Raw genomic sequence first — 15,901 nt, forward strand, 5'->3', positions numbered from 1 at the left:
AATAGAAAATAAATAGTATTTCTACCATATGCTACATTATTCATGAAATGATTTGCAAATAGGTGACTTTGGAGGTGAAGCACTAGACTGTTCCCATCTCTTTTCTCACCATTGGTTGCCAAGTTACTTTACTTCTTGACCTGAGGGGGAGGCAGGGGTGGGGTGGTGGTGAAGGGAGGGCCTAATTTTGTGTTCATGCATGTGTACATTGTCTAATGGTGTATAATGGCCACCCCAAATACGCCTCTTGGGCATAAAGATTATTTTGAGCTGATTATTTTGAGAAATAGCAAACAAAGGAGAAACATTGAAAATAGAGTTAAAGTTACACTTTCATAAATTTCATAAGGGAAATTTACATTTATAAAGGAAATCACCATTTGTAAGCGTGTCTCCTTCGCTGTACTAGGAAGAGAAAGAAGACTAACTCACAAGAGACTCTTACCAATGTAGAAGGCAGTGGATTCAATGGGTGTAACAAATCTTACCTTCGTTTAACTAAGGTGAGATCACCTTCCCATAACTGCGCACCTTCCCATAACTTGCCACCCCTCACCCTTCTCCTTTTGCTTTAGCTAAAGACAGTATTTAAGCTGAAGTTCTAGCCACCTCTTTGAGTTCAGTCATCCCTGAGTTTCTTCCATGCATGTAAGAAATATACATGTTAATGCTAATACATTTCCGTATTTTTCTTTTCTCTTGTTAGTCTGTTTTTTCTCATAGGAGCCCCAGCAAAGAACCCAGAAGGGTAGAAAGAAAAGATTTTTTTCCTCCTCTACACATGTGTGTGTGCATGGCTGGGGTAGAGAAGAAAGCACTCAAAGGCCATTTCCAATTGTATTATTTGGGGTCAGATGCTAGAATGTTCAGCTTCTCAACTATAAAATAAGGAATTAATTCATAAGGCTTTTGAGCCTCAAATAAAATAATATTTTTGAAAGGACTTGGTAAACCATGAAATAAGATTCAGCATGATATAGTGGAAAGTTCACGGGCTTTGTCATCAAATTAGACCACAGAATGAATCTCAATTCAGAGACTTACAAGCTTAGTGAGTTATTTAAATCTCTGAATTAGTGTCCTCATCTGTAAAGCTGGGATAACAATGTCTACCTCCAAAGCTGTTATCAAGACTAATGGAAACAATGTAGAAAATGTTACAGGAATGAAGGAGGCACCATAGAAAGTACATGAACCTATTATGGATTGAAGTTTTAGACTTTTGGGTAGTATAAAACTTTTCTTGCTCTAGGTTACTAAGTACCTAATGATCTGATTTTAATAAGATCAGGGTCTGATTCTATTCTTTAAAAGTAATTAAAGGTAGCATAGATTTCTTTTTTTAATTTGCGACCCACATTGCAGGATCTGATGCCTTCATTAATGATTTAAAGTGCTACTTAGAATGTATTAGAGCCAAGTGACCAATTTCAATAATTTATAGTCTGCTTATACCCAGGATGGAAAGCAACCCATATTCTGTTCCTGGAAGATGTGAGACTAAGGATATTTGATTTGAATAAATTAAGAAGAAAAAAACCAAGTCTCCATTAATTTGCAATGGAGTAACTTATTTAGTAATATCTATTATTAATTTCTATTTGCAACTGGATTAAAAATGCAAACATATCCATGGCTTGAAGTGCATCAGGATGACAGGACAGAGTAGAGAAGTGGTTCCAGTCAAGTCCACTGTACAGGTTTCTTGTGAATGATGACCTCAACTACCAAGATACTACACAAAGCAATTACATTGAGTTACATTGAATTATTGTACTCTAGACACATTTTACAATTTACTGGCCTATCCCCCTGCATCCTATCAGCCTAAAGAAAAGGAGTTTTAAAAAATAGATTAGTGGTGCATGTGAGAAATATATTTTTTCAGCGGAATCTACTAGAAAATTCAACATTGAAGAATATCACATCTGCCTGTGTCTAACAAGTTTTTCTGTTTGTTTGTTTCTTTTTTCAGGTTCAAATATCGTGATCGCTTCACCATTTTAGTTTAGTTTGTTTGTTTGTTTGTTTGTTTTAGTGATTGGCCGTTGTTCATCTAAGGGGATGAATAAAGTTATGAAAACATAAACACACTGAGTTCTGAATGTAGATGTGAAGGGATTAAAAAGCAGCCGCCCCACCACCAAATGTCACCTGAAACTGTCTGGCGAGCCTCAGAGTGCTCATCAGTCACCTACATTGCCACTGAGTCCTGCAGACTCCAGCTCGGACAGTGCCACTAACTGTGTGACTTGAGTATTTATTTTTCTTACTCTCAGTCTCAGTGTCTTAATCCAGAAAATGAGGGATGTGAAGGTTTTGGAGCACATATTAGTTTCCTAGGGCCCACAAAGTACCACAGACTGGGTGGCTCAAACAACAGAAATTTATTTCCTCGCAAATCTGAAGGCTAAGTCCAAGATCAAGGTGGTGGCAGGGTTGATTTCTTCTGAGGTCTCTCTCCTTGGCTAGTACCGTGTTTCCCCGAAAGTAAGACCTCGCCAGACCATCAGCTGTAATGCATCTTTTGGAGCAAAAATTAATCCCAGTCTTATTTTAATATAAGACCAGGTATAATATAATATAATATAATATAATATAATATAATATAATATAATATAATATAACATAACATAACATAATATAATATAATATAATATAATATAATATAATATAATATAACATAATACTGCGTCTTATATTAATTTTTGCTCCAAAAGACGCATTAGAGCTGATGGTCCGGTTAGGTCTTATTTTCGGGGAAACATGGTAAATAGATGCCTTTGTCTTCACATGGCCTTTTCTCTGTGTATATTCATGTCCCAATTTTCTCTTCTTATAATGACACCAGTCATATTGCATTAGGGCCCACCCCTGTAGCCTCATTTTATCTTAATTACCTCTTTAAAGGCCCTATCTCTAAATACACTCGCATTACAACATACGGGGAATTAGGACGTCAACATATGAATTTGGGGAGACACAATTTAGTCCATAGCAGGGCCTGAGTCACCATTTCTCTTTGCTTCCTTAGACTGACCAAGAAGTAGTATCCAGTTTGCCCACACTCAACCCTTCTGGAGTCCTACTTCCCAGGGGTTGATGTTGCCAAGCCTCTTCCCACCAAAATCAGCCAGGCATGTATGGCATCTCTTTAGAGCCAAAGTACCAACTAACCTGTATTAGTTACCTATTGTGACTATAACAAATTACCATAAACTTAGTGGCTTAAACCAACACATCTATTATCGTATAGTTCTGGAGGTCCAAAGTCTGACATGGGTCTCTCTAGGATAAACTCAAGGTACCAGCAGGGCCGTGCTCCGCCTGGAGACTCTAGAGGAGAATCAATTTCCTTGCCTCTTTCAGCTTTTAAAGGCTGAATGTATTTGTTGGCTCATGGCCCTTCCTCCATTTTCAAAACCAGTAACATCAGGTTGAGTCCTTCTCACATTGCCATCTCTCTGATTCATTCTTCTGTCTCCCTCTTCCACTTATGGGGACCCTGTTACTACATTGAACTGATTAGAAACTATATTTGTTTCCTAGAGCAGCCAGGACAAATGACTACAAACTGGGTGGTTTAAAACAACAGAAATGCATTCTCTCATTATTCTGGAGACTATAAGTCCAAAATCCAAGGGTCAGCAGGGCCATGCTCTGTCTGAAGGCTCCTGATCCAAGGGAGGATCCTTCGTTGCCTCTTCCGAGCTTCTGATGGTTGACAGCAATCCTTGGCGTTCGTTGCTTATAGACACATCCCTCCAATCTCTGCCTCCATCGTCCCATAGCTTTCTCCATTGTGTGTGTCTCTGTGTCCAAATTTCCCTCTTTTTATAAAGATACCACTCGTACTGGGTTTAGGGCCCGTTCTAATCCAGTATGACTTATTCTAAACATGATGACATCTACAAATAAATGACATCTATAGATGACATCTTTTCCAAATAAAGTCACATTCACAGGTTCCAGGTAGACATGAAACTGGTGCATGTGTGTGTGTGTGTGTGTGTGTGTGTGTAGGGGGGACATTCTTCAACCCAGTATAGCAAACTTAATTCCATCTTCAACTTTAATTCCCCTTTGTTTTATAACCTAACACATTCACAGGTTCCCGGTATTAAGACATGGACATTTGGAGTAAGAGAGGAGAATTATTTTATCTACCGGAAACCTGTAACACATCAATGCTAGCTGTATCTCCAAGAAACATATAGATTTTGTCTAGCCTCCCAAAGACACTTTCTCCCATTAACCTTTGTTGTTCAGACCTGTAATAAAAGGTAAAGCCATGGTCAGCACTATGGGAAAACCACTTTCCCTAGGTGGACAAGCCACGCTGCTATCCAATGTTTAAAACTGTTGTTCAGTCCATGATTCTTTAGTGGCCTTCCTCAGACCACCCAGCCTCATTTCTCTCCCTGCTGCATTATGACCTGTCAGTTGCCACCTCCGTTCTTGACAATAGAAGATTTACTTCAGTCACTTCTCTGTGCACAATAGTTCTTATTTTTCCATTTAGACTATTCCACACAATCACTCAAAAACTATGCATTTCAACTGTTTTCTCCCTTAACCTTGCTCTAAACATGTGATAGACCATTTAATTCTGGCATGCTATTTATATATTCACTTTTCATAGAAGTTAAAAAAAAAATGACTGCAAATTTTTTGATACGCCTCCTATTGAGAGGTGCAGTCTATGTCCCTTCTCTTTGAATCTCAGTGGGCCTATGAATTCTTTGACTAACAGAGTAGTGTAGAAGTGACTTATGTGATTCATAAGGCTCAATCATAGAAAGCTCCCTGACTATCTTGGAACACTCACTGTCTTGAGGGTCCCTCTGAAAACATTTCTTCTTGGTTCCCAGTTGCCATGTCATGAGAAGGCCACACCACATAGAGAAGTAACATGTAGATGGCTGACAGTCCCAGAGTCCCTGCTAAGCCCATATTCAGCCATCCAGCCCAAGGGTCAAACATGTAAGTAAAACACCATCTTGGAAATAGCTCTTTCAACCCCAGTTATTCCATCTCCCAGCCACTGTGGTCTTCCCCACTAAAGTCATGAAGAAAATATCCTTCTGCAATACTTAATTGATTTCTAAAAATGGCTTCCTTGGTCACACTTTGAGAACATCTAGCTGCTATGAAAATGCCTTTTCTTTCCTCCCTTCCTCTCTACCTCCCTCTTCCTTTTCTCCCTCCCTTCTTCCCTCCCTCCCTCCTTCCCTCCTTCACTTCCTCCTTTCCTTCTTTCCTTCCTTCCTTCCTTCCTTCCTTCCTTCCTTCCTTCCTTCCTTCCTTTCTTCCTTCCTTCCATCCATCTCTCCCTCCCTTCCTTCATTTCCTCCCTCCTTATTTTTTAACTTACTTTCCTAGAGGCTGAGAGCTGAAAATAGCTAACTACTTTCCTCCAGAAAGTAATGTACTGAGACACTCAAGAAAGCTGATTGTAAAATTTTCAGGGATTTTACAAACCAGTTGATATTATGTTGGTAGCTTGAAATTGGCCATCATATGAATATTTATACCATGGTAATCAGCAAATGATAGAAATCAGAGCTTTTATTTCTAGAGATCGATTTGATATACATTTCCTGGCACATCACTGACGTCCTTCAGAGATGACCTCCACAAAATAAGTGTCATTCCCCTGGAACCAGCACAGGAAGAGTAAGGAGGATTTGATTCATACTCATTCCAATTTCATTGCACCATAGACTTTTAGAAATAGTTTATTTTTCTTTTTTTCAGAGCAAATACCAATAAGAACCACTGAAAAAGGGAAATATATTTGAGCAGCCTGTCTTTGATAATGTTTATGTTAGTATCGTACTCGGTTATGGTGATCTAGGAAAAATCCTAATACATAAATAGTATGTTCCTGAATTGTGTAGTACATACTTCAATTTTATTTTTAAAAATAGATATATTCCTGGAATATTGTTTGAATACAAACATTTGAAAACAGTATCAGATTTTAAATTAGTTAATGAACATTCTATACAACAAAATTTTATTTTGGCATATATAAAACCAAACTTTTTCCATTTACCTTTGGAATGAGTTCTATAATTTTATTCACTGACTTAGTTTAAAATAACATAACTTTATAGTTTGCAATAGAAGAAAGAGATTGAAATTAAAGAAATCTGACTTGTATTTTCACTCTGTCACTAAGTGAACTTTCTAAGTATCAGTATTTTCATCTGTAAAACAAGGGATTCAACAGAATGAACTCTATGGTGGCTGCCAACTTTGGAATGCTATGCATATTGGTTATAAACCCATTTGCAAAATGAGGTAAAACACCCCTTAAGGCTATCACCTAATTACTCAGCAGCAAACTTACAGGCCAGATGGGAGTGGCAGGATATATTTAAAGTGCAAAAGGAAAGGAACATACAACTGAGAATAAGCTACCTAGCAAGTATTCAGAATTGAAGGAGAGGTAAAGAGCTTCTCAGACAAGCAAAAATTAAAGGTTTTCATCACCACTAAACCAGCTTTACAAAAAGGTCAAAGGGTCTCCTTTAAGCAGAAAAGGAAAGACCATAACCAGACATAAGAAAATCTGAGAAAAAAATCTCACAGGTTAAGCCAGAGATTTAATAAATACAGTAATCCAGACATTTAAAAAGCTACTCAGAAGGTCAAAAGACAACAGCACCAAACTCAAACTATAAGTAGTTAGTAGGTACACAAAACAAAAAGGTCAGGAATATGACACCAAAAACATAAAACATAAGGGGAGGGGTGTAAAAATGTAACCTTTTTAGAATATATTCAAACATAAATGCTTATCAGCTTAAAACTGACAGCTATAAATATAGAATTATATACAAAAACCTGATGGTAATCCCAAACCAAAAAATATACAAAAGATATGCAAAGAATAAAGAGAAAGGAACCAAAATAAAACACTGAAGAAAACTAGCAAACCACAAGTGAAGAGGTCAAGAGAAAAAGAAAGGAACACAGGAGAACTATAAAAATAAACAAGAAATAAATAACAAATGGAAATAAGTCTTTACTTATCATTAATTACTTTAAATGTAAATGGTTTAATTCTCCGATAAAAAGACATATGGTCCTTCAATGAATTAAAGACATGACCCATCTGTATGTTACTTACAAGAGACTCACTTCTAATTGAATGACACATGCAGAGTTCCATGAAATGGAAATGAAAGAAAGCTGGGGTAGCAATATTCATATCAGGTAAAGTAAACTTTGAAACAAAAAATGTAAAAAATAAGAAAGACATTATATAATTATAAAGGGATCAACTCAAGAAGAGGATATAACAATCATAAATATCTACACACCCAACATAGGAGGTCCTAAATATATAAAGCAAATAAATATTAGTGGACATAAAGGGAGAAATTCACAGTAATATAATTATAGTAGGGGATTTTAATACCCCACACATATCAATGTGTAGATCCAGACAGAAAATTAATAAGGAAATAATGATCTTAAATTTCACATTAGATCAAATGGACTTAATACATATTCATAAAGCATTTCATCCAAAAACTGCAAAATACACAGTTTTTTTCAAGTGCACCTGGAACATTCTCCAGGATGGATCATTCACAAAAAAAAAAAAAAAAAACCTCAATAAATTCAAAAGGATTGAAATATTAAGCATCTTTTCTGACCACAATGACATGAAACTAGAAATCAACAGCAGAAAAGACTAGAAATCAAGTACAGAAAAAGACCAAACAATATACTACTAAACAACCAATGGATCAAAGAGGAAATCAAACAGGAATCAAAAATGACCTTTATATACATGAAAACACAACTTTCCGAAATTTATGGGATGTAGCAAAAGCAGGCCTATGACAGAAGTTCATAGCTATACAGACCTACTTCAAGAAAAGAGAAAATCCCAAATAAACAATGTAACTCTACACCTAATGGAACTTGAAAAAAAGAAAAAAGAAAAAACAATATTCAAAGCAAACGGAAGGAAAGGAATAATAAAGATTATAGTGAAAATAATGAAATAAAAATTTAAAAAACAAAACAGTAGAAAAGACCAATGAAACAAAGAGCTGGTTCTTTGAAAAGATAGACAAAATTGATGAACCTTTAGCACACTCATGAAGAAAACAGAGAGAATCCAAATAAATACAATCATAAATGAAAGAGAAGTTACAACTGATACCACAGCAATACAAAGAATTATTAAATGCTATGAGCAATAATAGGTCAAGAAATCTGACAATCTAGAAGAAATGGATAAATTTCTAAAAGTATATAGCCTTCCAAGACTGAATCAGAAAGAAGTAGAAAATATAAACAGACTGATTAGTAGCCATGAATTTGAAGCAGTATAAAAATTTTCCCAACAAAGTCCTGCATTAGATGGCTTCACTGGTGAATTCTACCAAACATTTAAAGATTATTTAAAACCTATTCTTATTAAACTGTTTCAAAAAATTAAAGAGGAAAGAACACTTCCAAGCACATTTTACAAAGCCAGAATTATCCTGATAACAAACCAGAGAAAGACATTATAAAAAAAGGAAGTTATAGGCCAATATTCTTGATTAACAGAGATGGAAAAACTCTCAACAAAGTATTAGGAAACAGGATTCAACAATATGTTAAAAGGATTATACCTTGTGACCAAGCCAGTTTTATTCCAGGGATGCAAGGATAGTTCAACATCCATACATCAATCAGCATGATACATCACACTAACAAGATGAAGGATAAAAATCACATGATAATCTAAATAGATGCAGAAAAAGCATTTGACAAAATTCAACATCCTTTTATGATTAAAATTCTCAACAAAGTGAGAATAGAAGGAATATACCTCAACATGATAAAAGTTATGTATGACAAACACACAGCTCATATCGTATTCAATGGTCAAAAGCTGCAAGTTTTTCCTGAATATCAGGAACAAGACAAGTATTCCAATTATCACCACTTCTATACAACATAGTTAAGGAAATCCTAGCCACAGCAATCAGAAAATAATAAGAAATAAAAGGCATCTAAATAAGAAAGGAAGATGTAAAATTCTCACTATTTGCGGATGCCACAATACTATATATAGAAAACTGTAAATAGTCCACTAAAAACTATGAGAACTAATAAATGAATTCAGTAAAGTTGCAGTACACAAAATCAATATACATCAATCTGTTGTGTTTCTACACATAAATAACAAATAAACAAAAGAAGAAATTAAGAAAACAATCCCTTTTATAATTGCCTCAAAAAGCATAAAATACTCAGGAGTAAATTTAATCAAAGAGGTGAAAGACCTGTACTCTGAAAACTATAAGACATTGAAGAAAGAAATTGAAGAGGATACAAATAAATGGAAGGATATATCATGTTCATGGATGGGAAGAATTAATATTGTTAAAAGGTCCTTGCTACCTAAAGCAATATATGTAGTCAATGCAATTCCTATTGAAATACCAATGGTGTTCTTCTCAGAATTAGAATAATTATTCCTAAAATTTACATAGAACCACAAAAGATCATGAATAGCCAAAGAAACCATGAGAAAAAACAAAGGGCGGGGGGGGGGGGAGGGGTATCATACTTTCTGATTTAAAAATATACCACAAAGCTACAATAATTAAAACAGTATGGTACTGGTATCAAAACAGATTAAAGTAATAGAATAGAAAGTCCAGAAATAAATCCTGGCTTATATGGTCAATTATCTATGACAAAGGAGGCAAAGATATACAATGGGGTAAAGACAATCTCTTCGATAAGTAGTGTTTGGAAAACTGGATAAACCTAGGCAAAAAAATGAAATTGGACCCCTGTCTTACACCACATATAGAAATAAACTCCGAATGGCTTAAAGACTTAAATGTAATACATAAAACCATAAAATTTTTAGAAGAAAACATGGGCAGTAAACTCTGACATTGCTTTTAGCAATATCTTTTTGGATATGTTTCCTCAGGTAAAGACAACAAAAGAAAAATAAACAAATGGAACAACATCAAACTAAAAAGTTTCTGCACCATGAAGGAAACTATCAATAAAACAAAAAAACAATGTACTAAATGGAAAAGATATTCACACATGATACAGCTATAAGGGGTTAATACCCAAAATATATAAGGAAGTTATGTAACTTAGCACAAAGACAAACAACAACAAAAACAATCCGATTAAAAAATGGGCAGATGACCTGAATACATGTTTCTCCAAAGAGGACATACAGATAGTCAATAGACATATGAAAAGATGTTCAATACCACTAATTATCAGGGAAATGCAAATTAAAACCACAATGAAATACAATCCCACACCGTCAGAATGGTCATCATCAGTAAATCAACAAATAACAACTGTTGCAGCCTCTGTTGCGAGGCTGCAGAGAAAAGGGAACCCTCATACACTGATGGTAGGAATGTAAATCGGTGCAGCCACTATGAAAAACAGTATGGAGATTCCTGAAAAAATTAAAAATAGAACTACCATATGATCCAGCAATTCAACTTCTGGGTATTTATCCAAAGAAATCTAAAACACTAACTCAAAATGAGATACGTAACCCTATTTCATTGCAGCGCTACTACTAATAGCCAAGATACTGTGTTTACCCGAAAATAAGACCTAGCCGGACCATCAGCTCTAATGCTTCTTTTGGAGCAAAAATTAATATAAGACCCTTATATTAATTTAATATAAAATAAGACCTAATAAGGTCTTATTTTACTATAATGTAAGACTGGGTCTTTTATAATATAATATAACATAACATAATATAATATAATATAATACCAGGTCTTATATTAATTATTGCTCCAAAAGATGCATTAGAGCTGATGGTCTGGCTAGGTCTTATTTTCGGGGAAACACGGTATGGAAGCAACATATATGTCCATCGATATATAAATAGATAAACATTATATGGTATATGTGTATACACACGCACACATACACGCACTGGAATAACACTGGAATATTACTCAGTAATAAAAAGGAATGAAACCTTGCCATTTGTGACAATATGGATGGACCTAGAAGGTGTTATGTTAAGTGAAATAAGTCAGAAAGAAGAGAAATACCATATGACTTCAGTTATATGTGGAATCTTAAAAAAAAAAAAAAAGAATAAACAAAACAGAAACATACCCATGGGTAAAGAGAAGAAGCTGATGGTTGCCACAGTAGATGGCTATGGGGGTTGGGAAAAATAAAAATAAATAACTTAATTAATTAATCAATTTTTAAAAACCAAAAATACATTCGTTACATAGGTGTCTAAAGAGTCAAACTAGCTCTAAGTAAATAACACGACAGTTCTTTAGGATTCCAATTTACTGGTGAGTAGAGCTAAAAGTCTAAAGATTCTGCTGAAAACATTAGCTAACTTATCTTTAAAAGACCAGGTAATGGGATAAATTGTGGTATATGCCTACAGTGGGATCCTACACAGCAGTAAAAATGAACCACTGGTACAAACAAGAAAATAGGTACATTTCAAAAACATTATGCTTGAGAGAAAGCAGCCAAACTCAAAAGGGTACATATTCTATGTGTGAGTCCATGAAGTTCCAGAGCAGGCAGAATGAATCCATGGGGACAGAAATCAGATCAGTGGTTGTGTGGGGTGTTTGTAATTACCTGGGAAGGGGCACAAAGTAACTAAGAACTTGAAAATATTCTATACCTTGATAGGTGAGTAGGTTACATGAGCATGTGCATTTTTCAAACAGATAAAATTATATTCTTAAATCAGCATATTTCACTGTAGGTAAATTATACTTTAATTTTAAATATTAAAAAAAGACAGCCCAGGATATATAAAATATAAGATTAGCTTATAAAATATTAAAAATTTACATGGTTACTTCTTTTATCACTGTGGTTCTTGGATTCTTTTTTTTTATTATTATTAAATTTATTGGGGTGACAATGGTTAGTAAAATCACATAGTTTTCAAGTCTACAATTCTATAATACATCATCTATATATCACATTGTGTGTTCCTCACCCAGAGTCAGTTCTCCTTCCACTAGATTCCTGATAGAAACTGATTTATTGAGATAATTTATGGCCAAGAACTACCAATGTTTTTTTAAAAAATGTTAAAGATTACGTTTTTGCTTTTTAATTATAAATGAAAGTCAAGCTCATTGTATAAATTTAAAAACATAAAACATCTAATGATCTCACAGTCACAGTCTTTAGGATAAACAAATATCTATGTTCTATCAACTGAGAAAATTACAAATGTGGATATTAGCAACATCATACCACTACCTTCTTCCTGGGAGCGGGCAGGGACCGGGGGTAGTGGTGTATATTCAAAGATCAGCCTTTTTTCCACACATCGGCACTTCTCCACAGCCTTGCAAATGTTCTACTGGGAAAGAGTTCTCTCCATCCCACTGTGACCTCCTTCTTCATCAAGGGAGCTGATGATCCTCTCATTATTTGGAATCTGACCCAGTGAGCCTCAGATGAATTTCACATTTGCCCCACAATTCCGAGTGGATAGGTTTATAGTTCCTCTTCCACACAAGAAAGATAAAAACCTCCAGCTACCATCTGAAGCATGTGGGGGACGAGAGTGAGGGTAGGGAATGACCTTATTGCATCTGGGTGATTTCGAACCTGTTTCCCGTTAACCTACCACATCAGCTACTCAGGTCAATCCTGTTCCGCCTTCGCTGATTGAATGTTGCATTGATTTCGATTCAGGTGTCCTAATGGTCATTTGTGTGGATCATTTGGATGAGAAAGAAAATAATAATTGGAGGAGACCAGACACAAAATTTGATTTTCTAAGATTTTATAATTGTTACAAAGTAGCAACACCCTGCTTTAATGCCTGTTAGGTTTCTAAATATGTACTCTGATATAATGAATACTGTGTCTACAATATTTGTAATGTAGGTGCAAATGAAATTGTTGCTGCTGTGAGAACACTGATGATGAAAATAAAAATTGCTAATATAATAAGATGTCACCCATGATTAAAGGCTGCTAAAACAAATCTTTTCATTTAAAATTACATAACAACAGGATCTATTTGGATTTATCTTCAGAACACCTGCAAACAGAGTAGGAAATAATATACTGGTCTTTAGAACTTTGAAAATAAACAACGTAATTAATTATTCATTATATCTATAGAAAATAAAATTTTCCATCATTGTCCACTGAAATTCAGTAGAGAAAAAGTAAGATTAAAAAAATATGTAAGAGACAATCCAGTAAACATTTCCATTGACATATGAAAGAAAGAGCAGTTTGGGAATGGCAGAGTTGTCCAAGAGGATGAAATACAGCAACTGTTTGTTTGATTTATTATCCTCCAAAATGTCATGTATTCAACCAGTGGAGTGGTCTTTTGTGGAAGGATTAATCACTTCAATAAAGACACTCAGATTTCTTATAGCCCACCCCATGAGATTGCTGTTAGAAACATTAATGAATGTAATTAATTCACCAATTTTTTGTTGATGACTTCTATGCGCTTGGTAGAAATACGGTGGTGAGCGAGACAGATGAGATGCCCTCTACGTTCTAGAGAGGGTGGACCGGAAAGGAATGCTTTTGTCTATGAGCAAAAAACACCCCAAATAGTGTGTGCAGAGCAGTGCTTGTCTAGATTACCCACAGAGCCACCCATAAAGGGCTGTTGGGGTGGCTTAGTGGAGATGAAAGACGTCAATTCATAGGGGATATATTTTAGAATCATTGGGACTCACTGATGATTAGATGCTGGGGGTGAAATATGGAGAAGATTCAAAATTGACTTCTAGATAGTGGTCTTAATAATGAATGATAATAAAAATTATTATATTATTATATAATTAGGATTATTACTATTCAATCTTATTTTGACTCAAGGATTTGTGTTATTTTATAGTGGTTTTATGATGTTTTATCATTTTAAAAGCATTTTAAAAACTGTAATGACATTCAAAATAATTTTTTTAGGAAACTATAGCTGGCATAAGATTAGGAAGATAAATGACATGTCACCATATGTTAACGTAAAGTAGGTAATGCTGTACCAAGACCTAAAAATAGACAATTTGCAAAAATCATCTGATTTCATTTTTACAACATCCGTAGGAAATGCAAACTAATAACCCCACCATCAAGATGAACAAACTGAGGCTCAGATAAGCTAATTCACTTTTTCAGGCTTATACAGCCAGTTAGTAATATCAGGACTCTGTTCTAGGTCTCCTTAATGTCAGTGCTGCCTTCTTTCCACAGACCGGCCTCCAAGTTCTGAAACTCTTCCTCCAATTCAATAACGGCCTTACCTCCTTCTCTGAGCTCATATAACCTATCCTCAGAGGTTACCTACCGTGTTTCCCCAAAAAGCCCTACAAAGATTTTTAAGCCCTAGAAAGATTTTTCAGGATGACATCCCCTGAACATAAGCCCTAATGCATCTTTTGGAGCAAAAATTAACATAAGACCCGGTCTTATTTTCGGGGAAACCCGGTAGGAGGAAGGATGTTATCTCTGGTTAATTGAAAACAAGAGCACAAGGCACTGAAAGAATGGGACCTATCAGATAGGTCCATCTGGATAGAAGTGGGAGGACAGAGGCAAGGTGAGGATTCCGGCTCTGAGAAGAACTGGGCCCAGGACAGGTAGGGACAGAAAGAAGATGCTGAGAACCTGGCGAGGAACAAGAGTAGGAGGATAATGTTGTTGCTCAGGGAACCAGAGCAGAGTCAACTGCTGCTTTTCATATCCCCCGGCAGCCCGGTGTCAATAAATACAGTAAACAAAGCTTTGGGGTCAAACATCTGAAACAGAGATTGTGCAACTATATTCCCGAGTGTCTTCTGTTGAACGTCTGGCTAAATCTCACATGTAAGAGGACCCGCGATCTGCTCAGTTCCCGCGTCCACATTAGAGAAAGCTCTTTTCTTGACTTCAGACGTTCCTGAGAGGTAATGGTGCTTAGCGGTCAGTTCCTCTTAGGTGATTCACACCCAAATGACGCCTCCTCCCTGTGGCTCAGATTCAATTCCCTATTAAGCTTAAGAAAAACCCGAAGTGTGTAGATTTTAACCTATTGGAGACTTTGAGGGAGCACAGCCTATCTGCTTATTATTTCTATTAAACCAAGGAAAACAAAACTGCAGTGTGGGCAGCCAACGTTCCCTTGGTGATTTCTTTCCTTCCATCCTGAGCTGGGGGTGTTCGGGATGGAGAAATGCATAGGAGGCACACAAGGAAACAATGCAGAGACTGAGCTATTAAGAGCTGGGAAAGGAACGGGTCCTTGGCCTAGTACTAACCAGATTAAAATGTGTGCGAGAACATTGTACGCGACCACGTGAAGCTAAGGCACCTGAGCTGGTGCACATTTTTATAACTGAAAGGAAGGGGGGAAATGAGCTCATCTGAGGGGAGTGGAGCCAGGGGCCTCACTCTTGCCTTCCCGCTCGGTCCCCCACATTCCACAGCAACTTGCGAGAGTGATCATTTTTCTCGTCCATGAAAATAATGGTTCCTTAAAAGGCCCGGAAGGCACTGCTGGTTCTGTGTGAAGCTGACTCACACTGATGGAGGGAAAGGAAAAGTAAATGCAATTTGATTTCGGCTTTCTGAAAGCTATTTACAAATGAGGGCAAAAGACACTATTGAAATCGTGAGGAACGTGCAGTATGCAATGTTATGTTCCCAAATAGATGATTAAGATGGAATGGGATCACTTCATAACACCAAACGAATATTCCGTGGCCGTTGGAGCCAGCACGGAGGAACTGAGATACCATGAAAGGCGCCTGGCTGCCTCTCCTTCTGGGAGGTTAGTCTAATCGCCATGTTGGGGAGGTATTGCCTGTCTTTAAATGTTCCTGGGCCCCCACGGTGCAGTGTGTACTGGGCCTCCAAGATGTGAGCCTCTGAG

Source organism: Rhinolophus ferrumequinum, chromosome 4 (assembly GCF_004115265.2).
Source record: "Rhinolophus ferrumequinum isolate MPI-CBG mRhiFer1 chromosome 4, mRhiFer1_v1.p, whole genome shotgun sequence".
NCBI lineage: Eukaryota > Metazoa > Chordata > Mammalia > Chiroptera > Rhinolophidae > Rhinolophus > Rhinolophus ferrumequinum.